This window comes from Bidens hawaiensis, unplaced genomic scaffold (genome assembly GCF_021521415.1).
Source record: "Bidens hawaiensis isolate Kalapana, Puna unplaced genomic scaffold, B.hawaiensis_p1.1 tig00025176_1, whole genome shotgun sequence".
Taxonomy (NCBI): domain Eukaryota; kingdom Viridiplantae; phylum Streptophyta; class Magnoliopsida; order Asterales; family Asteraceae; genus Bidens; species Bidens hawaiensis.
This window is the reverse complement of record NW_027494002.1, coordinates 299,027-315,991: the sequence shown is the minus strand read 5'-3', so window position 1 is coordinate 315,991 and position 16,965 is coordinate 299,027. Positions and strand designations below refer to the sequence as shown.

General features: G+C 33.0%; 1 pseudogene across 1 annotated transcript; it reads right to left on the bottom strand.

The window, feature by feature from the left end:
* Positions 1 to 4: 4 nt before the first annotated feature.
* Positions 5 to 5,021, bottom strand: LOC143570949 (uncharacterized; annotated as a pseudogene). Its single transcript, XR_013142026.1, has 14 exons — positions 4,807 to 5,021; positions 4,607 to 4,733; positions 4,469 to 4,528; positions 4,262 to 4,367; positions 4,068 to 4,178; positions 3,479 to 3,482; positions 2,742 to 2,855; positions 2,341 to 2,449; positions 2,202 to 2,244; positions 1,452 to 1,543; positions 1,275 to 1,323; positions 1,106 to 1,176; positions 900 to 1,019; positions 5 to 79 (listed from the first exon to the last, which is right to left on the bottom strand). The product of XR_013142026.1 is annotated as an uncharacterized LOC143570949 (transcript).
* Between the last annotated feature and the right edge of the window lie 11,944 nt (positions 5,022 to 16,965).

Sequence of the window (16,965 nt, the reverse complement as noted above, 5' to 3'; positions counted from 1 at the left end):
CATTGAAAGTAAAAGGATGTGAAGAACCATCAGAACAGGTCAACACGAATTGTGGAGTAAGCCCTGCAGGGATTTTGATCTGCAACATCATTACATCATCATCATCATCATCATCATCATCGTACTCAGTATATCCCACCAATAGCAATGCTATGGTAGGGTCTGAGGAGGGTAAGATGTAGACAGCCTTACCTCTATCCCATAGGATAGAGAGGCTGCTTCCGGTGAGACCCCCGGCTCGATAGTAGTTTTGAATCAAGCCTTGGACATAAGACACATAACACTCAATCATCGGGACACCGGCTGATTGGTGCATGTGCCCTTGTCTTTCGGCTATCAACGCCACCACATGATGCCTGATTAACCTTCCGCCACTTTTAACGTTATTTTCACGTGATTAGTAAAATAACGTCAAAATTAGTGCAATTTTACTTTTGCCCACCCAAGGGTTCACACATATATACATTATATGTGCGCACCGCAAGCAAGGCGTATGCAACATCATTACAATAAAGTCAAAACACCAAGTCAACGTATCACCTAAAATTTTGTCATCGTCAAACATGGTATTTAATACATTTAACTAATATTCAAGAAAGAGTGATCCTCAAAACCATTATACCTGACCACCAATAGACCCTTCAGCCAAAATTGAAGAAATTACCCATTTGACCCGTTACAGCAAAAATAAAGAATTTACCCATTTGACCCGTTTCAGCCAAAATTGAAGAATTTACCCATTTGACCCGTTTCAACCAAAATTAAAGAACTTACCCATTTCAGCCAAAATTATAGAATAACCCATTTGACTCATTTCAGCCAAAGTTAAAGAACTTAACCATTTGACCCGTTTCAGCCAAAGTCATAGAATTCACCCATTAAAACTATATTTTACTTACCAAAAACTCACTGGAATATTTCTCCTCGATAAAAATTTCTTGTGTGCGATGGATCCTTATCTGGTAGTTGAATCGTCTCAAAGAAAAAGTTGTTTGTTCCCATCTCTCAGAAGGATCCATCTGCAATAACAGCCAAAAGTAAATAACTTGTTCCAAAAGTAAACATGCCATAAAATATTAAGAAACGCGTTTATATAATATCGCACCAGCATGAAAACACTAAATGATGCTTGACCCTCCGACATATATCTGTCGATTTCCTGTTGCATTTCTGGATCTGCAAAATACCATTTTCAAGATGACGGTTGAAAGTACCAAACTTTTTAACCGATGAACTAATTATGAGTTTGAAAACTGTTAAAGAAACAAACTCACCACATGATATTTTGTTTTGTTCGTTGGCAAAGAGTCGCACTATTTGCCCCTGAATACAGAACAGTTTTAACATAAGAAATATTGAAACATATTATTCTTGTACAGCTTTGTATCTAAAGTACTGAAATAATAACAAAAGTTATTGTAAATAACGAATAGAAGATGTTTAAGGAGTACCTGTCGACCTTGGTCATCCATTGGTATGCACTCAACAGCGATAAGTTTATCGACATCATCGGCTGTAACTACATATTCTGGATTTGTGGCTCCTGTCATACAGAAATTCTGGATCAGGAATAGGGATGTAAACGAAAAAAGCAGCTCGTGAGCTACTCGAGATCGGCTCGCTTAAAACTCGAACCAAGCCAAGCTTGCACCAAGCCCAAACCTAAAAGTAAGCTCATTTAACAAACGAGATCAGGCCCGAGTTTCACTAATGAAGCTCGAGTAGGCTCACGAGCCTAAACGAGCTATTATTTATACAGTTTAATGTAATATATTAAATATATATATATATATATATTTACATGATAATTATAATTAGTATATAAAAATAAATATACAACATAAGTTCAGTTGCATATAAAATTATAATTATAAAATACATATAAAATTAATATTTATAATGAGCTCAGGCTCGAGTTTCACCCCTTTTAAACACAAATATTTCAATGTGGGAAGTGTAAAACTATCATAACTCATAAACGGACTAAAAATAGTAAAAATGCGGGTTGGGTAACAGGCCAAAACCAGGTTGGTGAATTCGAAAACACATTTTTGTCCATTTCTTTTAAAAGATAATTATTGTGTTGAATAAGATTAAAAAAGAAACAATATAGCACAACAATTATTTAAATTTTGGCACATTTAAGGTAATCAATTAGTAGTCGTATAAGTTTTGGCAAAGATTAGTTTTCAAATACTAACCCTCGATGTACTCCCTAGTGCCATCTTGAAGGTGACGCACCCACTGACAGAGAAGCAAAACGAATACATGATATATCAATCTTTACATACTGTAACTGAATAATAAATAATTAAGCATTGCATCTAGAAGCTTCTGTACCTGAAACATGCATAGTGGAGGTCCCACTCACGGGAAAACCCACAGCCTAAAAGTTTGCCTCCCGGTTTTGCGTCTCCGATTATTTGGAAGTTTTCTACTCCAGGGCCATCTTGTAATTGAAAATAAATAAATAACACACGTTAGCATCTATAGCATGTTACAAGAGCTATATTGCTAAAATAATTATCTAAATTTCTAACAAAAATATATAGGATGTTTTAAGCATTTGAGAAGACATTTGATCACTTTTGACTTATAAGGTTTTTAAACCTAACCCGTTTGACATAAGCTAGAACCCAATTTTAAGTAAGTAGGTCGTGCCTGCCACATCTACTCATAATAACTACATCAAAAGTGAATTACGAGACTAATAAATAACTTCCAGTAATTATGTTTACTACCTATAGCATAAGAATCTTCCCCATCATTGGATTGTGGTTGAAAATTATCATCATCGATTCCGTCTTGAAACCCGTTGTTCACCCTATTATAGTCATAAGCACCATTCGCGTTGACTGACAACAAAAAGTAACAAAATTTCAGTAAAGTATTTAAATAAAGACAGAAATTTAGGATAAATTTGAGATTTATTATGCCAACCTAACAAGCCTGGATTCAAATTTGGTGCGATAGTCATTGTCTACTGATTGACTCATTTGACCATTGAGCATCAAGCTAGTACTTTCTCTATTGTTGTTTTCAGGTGTGAAGTTAGAAACCTCGTAATTTTGTTCCAAATGCCTGCCACCTGTCGTATTGTTATAGGGTGAAGGTGAAAACCATTGTTGACCCTGAAATTAAAAAGAAAATACAAAAATTAATACAAATGTTTGCAAAAATTCGAACATACATTGTTAAGATAGTGATCATACTTGAGATTGAGATTCCCTGATTTTCTGCTGCATTTGGGTCGTGCAAATGTTGTGAATTAAAACAAGGAAAACATTGTTAAGATTCAGATATACATCACATATATAACTGGTCATATGGTTAATAAAAGCTCTTAAAACTTGGTTTATTAAAAAAAGGAGATCAGCTTTTCATCTTTATAGCAGACTTTATATTTATTAAATTACATTAATTGTATAAAAATAATGAAAAAGGAGAAAATATTGCTGGTGGGTCAGTCTAACTCAACCATCCTGCATGTAGGCTGTAAACGTACTGTACATTCAGTAAATAGTTTGGCAGGAAGTTTGTTTATGTCCGTTTATTTAATAAACAAACAAACATGAACAGATTTTTTGTTTTCATTTATTTAAAAGAGCAAACATGAAGTCATGAATACATGTCTTGTTCGTTATGTTCATTAATGTTCCTTTAAGTTCATTAGTTTACATTTGTTTAAGTTGGTTCGTTTACATTATTAATATATTCATTTAAATTATTTAGCTCATTACGATTTACTCTTGTTTTGATAACTTTTTAGACCTGGTACATTGTTGTTCACACGTTTAATTGGTTTTAGCTCAGTTGTGTCCGTCCTTTTACATCCGTGATCCGTTCGTTTATAATATCAAGGAACGAACATAAACAAACACAAACAAGAAAACCTTTTTTCGTGTAATTATGTTCATATTCGATTGTTTGTTCAGTTAAGAGTTAAACAAACGAACACGACATGCTGCATTCGCGCGCTTCGTTCACAGGCCTACCTGTATGCGTGCGTAGGGGTGTGTTTGTTGGTGCAAACACGTGTGGGCAAAAGAAAAAAGGTAATTTTATACCTTTATGCTATCTGAAAGAGCTGCAGCATTTGTAGCAAGAGGCAGAACGCCATACTCATCCAATAGTCCAACCAAGGATCAGATGAAGATATACCTCTCGTCCTCAGCAACCTGTAACATTACAAAAGTGATTAAAAAAAGGAAAATTAACATGAAACTTAGAAAATGGAAAATATCATGCGACCGTGACTTACCTTCAAATCATGGGTTTAATTTTAAATTTTCATCAAGAACGTCTTTTCTACGTGCCAGTTCACTAGAAGCCGACGCAATAGCTTCGACTTGCCTCTCATCTAGAGCCTGTCATTCAAAAGATTCAATATTATAACATGCAGTTTAAAAGAGATACAAGCCTAAAGATAAGGTTGTTAGATAAAAAAATATATGTATATAGAACAAACCAGTCGTAGCTCGGAAAACTTCTTTCCCAATGTATATTTTTCATTCAACAATTGTCGCTCCTAATATCACCAAATCCAAAGTTATAAAATAATACATTAATATTATATGCATGAGATCAAATAAGAGATAAACCATACCTTGACGCTTGCCAAGGTAATTTGTTCTCTAAGACTCCGGATTTCCTCCTTTTGAGCTTTCACACGCGCAAGACGTTCCTCCTCAGAAGAATAATCAGTATTATCATTTACTGTGTGCGAATTATGCCTGTAAAAAGAGTATGAATCTTTAAACATCAATTAAAAAAGATAACAAAATATTTCACTTATGTTATTATTACCGGCTTGTAGAATCCGAGGCTCGTGTCTGAATACCACTGGCGTTATTGTTATTCATCAGGTTTCTATCAGAAGACCACATTTACTATTAGCAGAATTCGACATTTTACCCAAATCTATTCTCACAATCCATTGAGAGTGGACCGGTTCAAACTGTAATCCATTGAGAGTGCAAATTAGCCACTTGCTTCATTCCGATAATAACCATAATAAAAACAACTCTCATCACTCATAATTGCAATATAACATGTTATGTAAACTCTCTAATTATGAAACCAAATAAAAAAGCAGCAAAAAAAGTATCTAAAAGTCAACCTAATGAATGATTCCACCATAAAAAGTTTCAAGATTTCAAGGCCTTGAATCCTCATTTGTTGTAAAAGTCAACTCATAATCAGTAATCAACATTTGCATTTTATAAATTCTCTGCTCAAATGTCAAAAACTATTACTTTTCAACTGATTAGTCACAAATTTAAAACCTAACACAATTCTATTCCTAAATCTATACAAATTTTCCAAATTGACATCAATAAGCACAAATCGTTCAAGATAAATGTAACCCATTAAAATTGGTGGGTAAATAAACATACCCAGAAAAGAAAAAATCAAAATAACGAGTTAAATCTGTATAATTGAAGATTACAGAATACGCAAACTGGGTTTTAATTACCTAGGTATTTGTCGGAAAACCCTAACTTGAGAATGGAAATGAATCAGTGGTTATTAAGTTAAGCGATGGGTATTGAAAATTAAGAAAATTGGATGGAATGGAGGTTGAATTGGAATGTTGGAGTCAAGAGGGGTTAGAAGAAAGAAAAGAAAAGAAAGTGAAAATGGGATGCAAGAAAATAGAAAGCATCAGGAAACAAAGAGAGACGTGTTCCGAATTTCTTTTTCAAATTATTATTTTTTTCTATTTTATTGGATTTTTTTAAAGGATGTCAAATTAATATTAATTTTATTATTTTTATTTTTAAAAGACGGTCCTTTTTGATATGATGTGATGGTAAAAAGCTTTGGTTTTTTAATATAGACCCGAGTTCAAACTTCATTGAAAACACTTTGAAGTGGTCATGACTCAATGAAGGAAGACTTATGTCATTGTGATCTCGATTATGTGTTATATCAGTTTGAAATTAGAAAAAAAACTTAACGGAATAATATTTTATTTATTTCTTTAACGGTGGTTCAATGAAAATAAATTGTAACAAAAATGGAACTGATTATATTTTCTCTGAAGTGGAATTATTATTGGTTCAATTTAAATATATGAGATTAATAAAAGTCAAATTTCTTATTATGTATAATTAAAACAAGTATTAATTGTTTATAACTGAAATAGTATTTATTGTTTTATTAAAGGTTTGAATTTTTAGTTTCAAATGTAGAAGATGATACGGTCAAAATTCAAACTATCAAAGTTCTTTAAATAAAAAAAATTATGGAGTTTATTGTATTTTGAATCGAAAATATATCAAAATGAATACATCTAACCTTGACTTGGGATTTACTTTAAAAGTCTAAGCTTAAGCTTGTTGCTTACTTTCATTTATGTATTTATTTTATTATAACAAATCTCTTAACATTTTTAAATTTTTTATATTTACTGTAAAAATAAAATACAGTCAAGTTATAACATAATTCAAGCCTCTCAAGAGAACTTGTTTGTCTCACAGGGTACAACAACCTAAGTAGATGGTATTACTAAAGATGGTCCACACGCCTGAAGTTGCATCGATGTTAATGGCGTGTTTGATTTTGAGGAAAAAGAATGAAAAATGGTGATGGAATAATAGAGTTTCTTTGTATCTACTTAGCAAGAAAGGTCGTCGTTTTTTGTGATTGGGGAATTGTTTCTATAGTCAAGCTACCCAAAGTGAAACCAAATGTTCATTTCTATTCCCCCCACATGTTTAGAGAATGAAATGCCAATTTATTATTGTTATCAACAAATTTAAATTGCATTTAAATATATTTAAATGTTCAAACAAAAACTACAATAGTATCTATGACACAATTCAAATTGTTTGCCACCCAACTACTTTCAAGATTTTCAACCGACCGGTTGCTACCAAATAGTGTACGATGGACAACGGTTGCTACCCTATATATCGAACCCATTCGTGGCTATGGTTATCGCAATAGCTACCAAAACCAACATTGGCGGCTACCGAGCTAAAAGTAGCAATCATCTCACCGTTAAGAAATACATTAGCGGTTCTCAAGCTAGTCACGGTGATGCGAATGTGCAAAGTGCACCGTTAAGGTGCCACATTGCGCGTGGCATGAGAAAGTTAGGGTGTGTCACACCCTTTCTCTAAAAGAACAAAAAGCCAGACTAAAATAACTAAGTTGTCAAATTATGGTTTTTTTTTTGGTCAAACTATCTCATAACCCCATTAGATATGAGGTTTCACTTAATATTCACTAGGACGTTGTCTAAAAGATCTTCGATAAGGTTAAGGTAATCATATTCTCTTGATACCAAGCGGAGAAACTATGCCCATGTTTATGAATGATCACTCTAAATCATTAACCTAAACATGCTCAAAGAAAGTAATATGTTAGTGATAAGTTGACAAGTAAAATATATATATAAAGAAAACTCATTAAGTCGCATGATCAAGTGAATTCCATCTTAGAACAATCACTTAGTAGGGAACGGTTGCCCTTAAACAATGTTTATCTATTTCAACTCCTTTTTGTCCATTATACGTCTTATCGGTTTCACGTGTTATGTATCATTACTAGTAAATCTTGAATCTTTCACATGTAACGACATAACTCTTGGTGCATAGGTTAGTGTCCCTTTATACCTCTTCTTGCTCGGGCTACCTTCGTTTCGTCCTTTTGATTTTAGGTTTGTGTACAAGAGAAACAAACTTCCACCAGTAGAAGGCTCGAGATGTAAATGAGAATATGCCAATAGGCGTATGTCATATCTGTCTCTCCATTAAATATTGGTGGGTTGTACTTGTTGAACGTTGCATATATAAGAACACTTCGAGACATCTCTTTGGCTTCTAGCTGCAGCTTGGCTTCTTTTGTCTTGACTTCTCGAGTAGTTGGATGATACCTGCTCTTATAACGGGTGTTCGCTTCTCCTCATAAACGTTCTTTGGTGTGTACTACCCTATGTTGCAAGTTTGTGTTGGATATAATTGAAGGCATGTCATTAGTTATACCATATGCAGTTGGCTCATCCATTTGCTCATTAACATTGGGTTGGAAGGCATGCTGTGTTCCGGAGACATCTTTCTAAATATAATAGTGATGATTAGAGATAATCTATCACCTAAGAAGTGGAGAGAAAAGAATTGACAAATAAAACGTAAGTAATATATAATCGATGGATAAGTCAAGATCATAAAAATATATTTACAAACGTACGACTCAGGAAAGGGTCTATCAATGGAAAAAATGAAAATGGGTGGGGGGGGGGGGGTGATTAAGTTAAATAACATACACTACAAGAAATTCAAGTTTTAGTGGCGACAAATTGACGTCCAACCTTAAACAAATAATATACAAAAAAGTTAAGAAAAAATGCCTATCGAGTTTCAGATCTTTACATCCGGCTTGAGGAAGTTCATTCTACGAGTTGAACTAACTTCCATTTATTGATTTACCTGGGTTTGTTTATTATATAATTAATAAATGCGGATATTTTCCGTGAGCTAAAAGATGTTGGGCCTTGGGTTGTCGTCCTCCTGCCCACTAAATGGGTCAGGTCAGTAGAATCCGAAAGGTGTATGTCATTAAAATGGAAGAACACTACTCTTATATGATTAAACTTAAATAAGAAGAGGTAAGTGTCTTTTAGAAGAGACACCACTGTCACCCAAATAATCGGTTCAAAAAAGAATTATCAAAAAGAATTTTCCTCATAATGCTACTATTCAAATGAATTTTGTATATTGCGCTACTATGTTTGTACGTACATCTCCCTTTCATATTTCACTCTTTTTTCCTCGGCGGTCGTAGACTTTACCTTTTCCCTTTAAGGTATTTATAATTATAATGGCTTAATTTGAATTCTAATCAACCTTATACTTTATACCTTTATTAATATTAATAACTGGTGTTTTATCGGTGTGTTGCGTCGGGTAAAATCGGACGGTGGTAACACTCAAGTGTTGTTAGTCCTGGGCGTTGAGTTGGTAAGTCGACACGAATTCGGGCGATTTCAGTTACGTGCGTTTTAGGGGTAGCGTCGGTCGGTAAAACTCGGGCTTTGTAAAACCCGAGCGCTTTTGATCCTGGGCATTGAGATGGTGAGTCTAAACAAATTTGGTCGGTTACCTTCATGTTCGTTACATACCATAACTAAAACAAAAAAATAAAAAAAAGTATACACAACACGCATGACACCCTCTATATATATATATATATATATATATATTGAACTTAGCAAAAATAAGCTATTTAATCAAAGAATAACAACCCTTATCCATTGCCAGGATTTGAACCTGAGTAGCAAACCACATTAGAAGTTTAGACATCCCCGCATCACACAACCAACGGACTAGAAGTCAAATTGTGGTTCAAGTGGAATTGTATATATATTAAAAACCAACATTTCACACACTCACATTAAACACTATTAATGAATTGTCCAATATAACTTACAAGATATACAAGTAGCTTATGCTTTGTTTTTACATGGTCATTTTCACAACATGTTTATATCCTTTCTTCTTGTTCTATACCTTTGTCTTATTCGACAAAATCTTTTGCACTTTTTGACTCCACCGTTTTGATCGTTCTTCATGCAACACGGTTCCGATGGTTTTTTTTCAATGAATTGACTACAGTCAACCGCCGAGAGTTTGTTTGTGATGATGATGGCAGTGGTGATTTACACCTTGGTACAAAGTCCCGACTTTGTACCAAGTCGTAAATCGAATACTAAATTACTTTATTCGAATGGGCAGTTCTTCGTATGCGACTGCTTTATCCAAAGAACGTCTTTAATGTTTTAACATGAGGGTGTTAACGTTTAGCGTTGGTCTTTTTCTCCCGAGTTTACGCCTCCGCAGCAAAGCGAGGGTCAAAACTAATTGTCTATTGTATATCAAAACAAAATTTTATCAAAATAGCAACTTTGTGACACCAACATCCTCTTTTATACTATATAAATATATATAATATATAATATAAACTTTGCATTTTATAAACTTATTATTATTATTAATTTGAATCCGCTAGAATAATGTTTTTTGCCGTTTTAACTTACTTATTTTTTATGTGTTTTACGTTTTTATAACTTGACTTTGCTATTATTTTCTATGATTTACGTTTCGATCCAATATTACAAAATACGCGTGCGCGATTCAATGTCATGCCACAATGCGCAAGTCCTAAAAACTGGTTGTTTTAAGTTGTTGCAAAAGTAACTTAATATTCTGATATTCATGAATTGTATCCACATTTATTTATTAACTAGCTTTTAGCCCGCGTGTTACGCGGGTTTATTTAAGGCTTTGTTAATATTTTTTAATATATAATTTGTTATATTAATTTAATTAATTTACATGGACTATGGCTGTCAATTTTATTGTCATTTCGGTTGTAATTTTTCCTACCGAGATGGGTTATATTTGTATGTATAAGTAATTGTTTAATTTTTATTGTTTTTGTTTGTCTATTTTTCAATCTTATCAACTATCAATATTATTATATTTTAAATGAGTTTTGAGGTATTGATAATTTTTAAGTTTCATTGTATTTTAGTTTTTATTGAAATGGGTTTGTTAAACTGATTTGAGAAGTGTTTGTTTATATATATGTATTTATAATAATAATAATAATAATAATAATAATAATAATAATAATAATAAATAAATTAATAATCTTTTAAATAGAGTCGTTGGGCTCCAACGGTCAAAAAGAGGTGAAGGACGAGCATGACGATCCCGTCACACGTGAAAGAAAAAGGGCCGTGCGTGGTGTTTCAAGAAACTCTTTGCATGAACGGTGTGCCATGTCGGACCCTTCCCTTGGCTTGGCGGAACCACACTGCATTGTCTAAGGAAAACACATTTTTTTTAAAAATTTGGAGATCTTTTGTGTTATTAGGTTTGATTTTGCTTCATATTAACAAAATCACATAGTTGTATTATATGTGTTTTGATTTTCTTATAATTGTCCATCAAATTTCTTTTGTAAAAATGTGGTTTTTAATAAACCACTACTTCCGTTTACTGGCATGGAAGGCGACTGCTAGAAACAAAAATCGTAAGTAGATGAAAAAAAATTGGAAGACTTGAAAGATTTGCATCCTCTTCTATATATCTTAGTATTATTATTATTTTGGTAAATAGCAAATAAAACACCAAGTGTTATTCATTGCCAATTATTGGTGATGGGGTTTCGTCTCTTAGTACCCTTTTAAGTTTTAACCTACACAATAATTAAAATTAAAGAGACTTAATAACCTTATAATTTGCTTGGAATGAAAAATGAAAAATCTTTAAATATTGATTCACGTTAATATATAAACAAAATTTTAGGGCTTGGTTAATATTTTGACAAACATAAGTCCAAGATAAAACATGGAGATAAAATATTAATATTCGTTTAACGAATGAACAATAAGAATACCAGCTAGGCTATGGCACTTGTTTCTTTGATCAACTTTACTTGTTCTTGTCTTCTTAATGTAATGCATTGACTTCTGGTGTTCTTGAATCCTGAATTTTCTAGGGAATTAGTCTCTCATATTTTGACTCCCCTGAGCCCACAACAGTCTCATATATACCAAAATTATGATGATCAAAGCGAGTTAAACTATTTCGAAAAGTCATGTTATTCAGTTACACGACAAACGGCTAAAACATATTTGCTTCTTGCAAATATGTCATATGGGAACACTTTTAGTTTTGTTTCATTCATAAGTATAGTATCTGTTATAGTTAAGTGAGAGTTACATATCAAGGTTAAATTCCCCTAAAATCATAACATTTTTCAATGAGTCAAAATGGCACTTTTTTAAGTTGACTAAAAATACATTTTATGACTTCTGACCTGTATTAGAAATACATGTAGGGACTTTGATTGTTCCTAAATCCATAAGAATCCAATGGATTACCTCATGTCCAAGAGTGCCAAGAAAAACACATAGTCGCATTGTACCGCCAATAGGCAGTTGAACCTTATGCAACCCAATTCCTTGTGTGATCCCGTCAACCTTAGAATATGCTACATGTTACATGTACAAATTTGATGGGCGTATATGTTTAAAATCACTCTTTTAAAGATAATGCTCATATATACAGGAATACTCACAAACTGTAATACAAATTTCAACCTGTCTTGTAGGCTTGTAGCTAGATTTTCATTAGAAAGAAGCTATACAATATGTCTTTAATAGATTCTTTACTATTTAGTCATTACTGCTTATTTGCATCTTATCATTCATCATTTAGTAATAGTATCACACAATCATTTTCAAATCCTACCCTAAACACGGAACCTAAAAAAATGGAAACGAAAGCAAGCCCAAACGAAAGTTCTTAATAAGAGCAACCGAAAGGGGTACTCCCGAAGGGCTTTTGACAACTTAGGTTCAAACATTTTATTTGTTTCTTTGTTGGTGACCATAGTATCACATGATATTTCACCAATGAAGGATGTTGTGTCTAAAGGAAAATAATAGATTCATCACCAATCAACAATTGTTAATCATTACATAATACCACTAATGAAGTTAATACACAAACTAATTGAAAATAAAATACAACTAACTGAAATTGCTTATACTGAACCTAAATTATGATACTATTTTCTTCAAGATGCATAAGGGCATATTGCCGGTTCGGATACTGATTGACTTTGAACAATCCGATAAAATAAGTTTTTATACAACACAAGTATATCAATAATTTAAACATGAAACCAAATTTTATTTATTTATTTTTTTCAACTCGCAAAATAACATGAACAAATATAATTAACATATAACTTAGGATGGTTAGGGTGTGATATCATATGGATTCTTTCTGAATTCACTCTGAACAAATTAATAACCTAAAACCAGAAATAATTTGCCCTACAAACACACAAACTCCCAATTCAGTGATGCAATTAACCAATTTTAATCCTAATTAACGAACGCCAAATCAAATCATTCACACTTCATTACGAATCAATCAAATTAACCTGAAAATCTCAAACTGTATGTGAAGGATTTTAGGTAAGTTCAAAGTAGAAAATCTCACCGATTCATAATTATGACATCCTCAACTTCAATTCACACTAAACTGAACGAATTGGGTCAATCAGATTCTGGACATATAGATTGGGAGAACCGAATAGGATAACCTTTAAAACGATGTTGTCTCAAAGAGCAGCCGTGAAGAGAACGTCGGCCATATTAGGGCGGAGGTGTGGTGGCGGATTTCGTATTCACAGGGGAGATTAGGTTTTTCAAGAATGATTATAGCCGATGTGACATAATCCGTTGACCCGATCCAAACCCATCAGTATACCCGTGGAGAGGCAACCTTAAGAATGGATCCTAGTTGAATAGCATTAAAATTTAGACCATTGCTTTAATTGTTGCTAAGAGTCTTATCAATAGTTACTACTTTAAAAGTTAATTATAGAAATTAACACACACACAAATAAGTAGTAATAAGTTATGTAGTTTCATCAATAATCATTAAAATTTAGACTTTCGTACATAGACACAAAAAATTATACCTAAAAGTTCATACAAAATCTTAAGAAAAGAAAACTGCATCTAATTATAATATAAATACTTAAGCTTTACATCTCAAAACACATTCATAGCAAATATACAAATTCACTCCTGCTTAAATATCCCCGATGATTGGCACGCGACTTCTTTATGAAACCATTGATCTAATCCAATGCTGATGCTTTTCTTTTCCTGAATTATGCTTAGTTTGTGGGATCTCCAACTCCGTTAGATAGAAAGATAATCAGTGTTGTTGTCCCCAACCAACCTGTTATGTAAAAATAAAAAGCTATAAGCATCATTAGTAGCTTACTCATATAAAAAATAATTACAAAATCCATTAGCGGATTACACACAGAGAAAAATTATGGAACATTGTTCACTAAACCTCAACTTCACTTTAGCTACAGTGTAGCGGTGAAAAGTCTCTAAACCAATAATAGACCAGCGTATACGAGTAGAATTATCTCTGTTTTCTTCTAAAAAGTCGTTAATCACAACCAACCCACCAAAGTGAAAAAAGCTAGGACTTCATCATAGCAGTCCATTCAAATAATTATCAAATCAAACTTAAAAAGTTATCAAAACTAAAAGCCTCCTTTCTGATTCAATTGCATGTCTTGTTGGATGGGAATGAAGTTGTGCTCATAATCTACAACCATATGAAACAAATCCAAAACTGCCTAATCTGTAAAATCCAACTAAAATACCTTACAATACATGAATTTTGAGTTTTTTTTTTTATATTAACTTCAGTTATAATATAAATTATTGAATAACATGATTTAGGACAAGTTTAGGAATTAAAAATACTATGATCCATATGATAAACATAATCCAGAAATATTTACCATTTTATTTTCTAAATCAAATCTAGTAAACTTTGAAGAAATTAATACAATAATATAGTAGTCTATAACTATGGAAGATTGCTCCTTAAAAGTGAAATTACAATGAAGAAGTGTGATATAATCTGTTTTGACCCGACCCAAACCCATAACATAAGATCAGATACATGTACTAAATCCATGTGGCCACTTTAATAACATATATGCATCTTGCAAGAGTTCAAGGAATTGAGAAAAACATCATCATCTCCTTGTTCATGAATACATAAAACAAAATTGAATCTAAACTTAATTAATTAGTTAATATAATTACTATTCAAATCAGTAACAATTACATATCAAGAAAATTCAAAAACATCATCATCTCATTCTTCGTTAATCACTCCAAAATAACCTCCGCTAGACATTTCATCAAACAGTTGTTGTGCACAAAGTAAATAATTGCATTTTCATCAAAATTCAAATTCATGAAATACCCAAATCACAAAATTGAAAATCAATCAAAACCATTGTAGAGCCAGTTGAATCACGAGATATTTAATTCATAGAAACAAAAACAAACAAAACCCTTGACGAAGCATGAAAAAGTGGAACTCCAGCTGTAGTTCGTCAGATGGAAAATGTTTTTGGAGTGGGGTTGTGAGGGAGTTGAAAGATGCAGATGAGAAGGATTGATTTTAGGTTTCACAATACATGGGTGTTGCTTTAATGCCGACGATCAATTTTGAAGGACCGGCTGTGTGATATAATGAGTGGCTAGGGTTTTGAGAGATGGGGGAGTTGAAACACGAATTAGTGCTGATCAACTTTGCATGAAATCGATCGATTGAAACACGAATTAGTACGAGGATTCAAGGTAATTATTTGAGATAGAGAGGGAGGATGGTGATTTAGAGTGGGAAGAGGAAGAACGTAGTTTGGTTGAAGAATAGGGTAAGGATCCGAGTTTGGTGACCCATAAGACCCGCAAAAATTAAAGCATAAATGGGTGTAAACCGGGTTAAATCAATGAGAGACCACCATTTAAAAATCAAGCAAATCTGCTGACTCCAAAAAAGGGGGAAACGACCACATCACGACACTTAGGATTTTTGGGTTTTCGTTTATATATATTATTATAGATAGTTAAAAGTTACTATACAAGTAAAACAACATTCAATTTATTTATAAGTCTTTACATATGTACCTTTTTTAACCAAACATTTCCTTATTGTATTTCGCATATGTTATCCTGTAAAGGAGAAAATGTCGAAGATTGTCATATCTTGTTGGTTTCAATGACACATTGATAAGTACTTCCATAATTATTTTATAACAATTTCATACACATAGCCATTATATCTTGTGGGTATTTTGTGACGTATTTACTCGCCAAGTATCATATACGTACGTACACACGTTAATTAGTTTGTTAAAATTATCTGTTGAGCATGGCCGGCTCTTGGGGTGTGCAAAGCGGGCGACCGGCCGTGGCACGTTTTTTTATTGAGGCACAAAATTTTTAAAACTTCCGATGTTATATATGTAGAATACACTAATGTTTATAATCATTATTTTTATATTACTCAAACACCTTTTAGACCCCATTGTTTTGATTAATCAAAGACTTAGGCCCACTAAAATTTGAAAAATGCCAAGTACTTTTAATTAATAAATATAAGCTAGATAAATAGAAGAAACGAACAGCCGCGATAATAGCAAAATCGACTTCGAAGACCAGCAGCCACGTCGACTTCGAACACCAGCAGTTACGGTAGCATATGAAAATATGAGTTTTTCAAAATTATAGTTATTGAAATCCTATTTTCGACCCAAAATGCCTCAAGAAAGACTTAGCGGGTTGGCGGTGAAAGTTATCAAAAACGGAACATTAGAGAGCATAAACTGCAAAGAGTTAATTCACTAATTTGCTATAAAAAATGTTATGAGAGCTTCACAAATCCTCAATTAGCTATTAATCTATTAAGTGTGTCATAAACTCATTATAATATCAAGATTTTCTAATTTTTATGTTAGTCGCTATAATTTTATTCGGCGCATAAAAATGTGTTTACATTATTTAGTATGCTAAGGTTTAAGGGACATATTTTTTCGGCTCGGCCGAGGCACGCGAATTTTCAGAGCCGGCCCTGCCGTTGAGATTTCCATATACATTTCTGACCATTTTAAATTTTAATTATACATAACAAAGTAAATTATGAATATAATCACTAATTTGATCTAGTAATAAAGATGTATGACCTTTAACAAAAATGTTTTGAGTACGTTTTAGTCTCATTTTAGACATGACGGAAATATTAGCTATATTATTAATGTATTTCCATTTATACATACCCTTTTCACATTTCCATAAGTTAACTAGTAAAGTTTAGTTTGAGTAGAACCCGAATGCTTACTTCACATTGGCATGTTTAAGAAGACATCAGTCATGTTCTGGCAACATTAGGTAGAAGATGGTCGAAGGTAAGGGGGGTCTGGTAATCGATCAGACCACCAATCAGAAAAGATTGAGATAAATCAGAACTGGTCTGAACACTATAGCTAGAAGCTACGAGTAAGATGAGGGGAGCCCCCACAAAGTTAGGAACAAGCCAATGAAGAGGTGACACA